This window comes from Odontomachus brunneus, unplaced genomic scaffold, assembly GCF_010583005.1.
Source record: "Odontomachus brunneus isolate Ranch 3 - 2012 unplaced genomic scaffold, Obru_v1 Obru_scaffold_038, whole genome shotgun sequence".
NCBI lineage: Eukaryota > Metazoa > Arthropoda > Insecta > Hymenoptera > Formicidae > Odontomachus > Odontomachus brunneus.
This window is the reverse complement of record NW_022639488.1, coordinates 298997-299207: the sequence shown is the minus strand read 5'-3', so window position 1 is coordinate 299207 and position 211 is coordinate 298997. Positions and strand designations below refer to the sequence as shown.

At 38.9% G+C, this 211-nt stretch overlaps 1 protein-coding gene across 1 annotated transcript in view; it reads left to right on the top strand.

Moving 5' to 3' along the window:
• The window catches only part of LOC116844025 (acyl-CoA Delta(11) desaturase-like), a 7283-nt gene that overhangs the window by 2146 nt on the left and 4926 nt on the right, over positions 1-211 (top strand). The window lies entirely within an intron of this gene.

Genomic DNA, 211 nt, shown 5'->3' with positions numbered 1-211 from the left:
TCTCGTCAGGAAAGCCACCAATCCGAAAATAACCCTTACAAAAGTTGTTGGGTTCGGAGGGGAACATCGGATGGTGATTTTCAAGTTCACCTTGACCTTGACCTTCAAGGTCATTTGAAGGCCAAATCGAATTTTTTAAATAGAAATTTTAAAGTTATGTTAAGAGCCGAAATGACCTTTAAAGATCATTTCAAGGTCGAACCGCTTACAA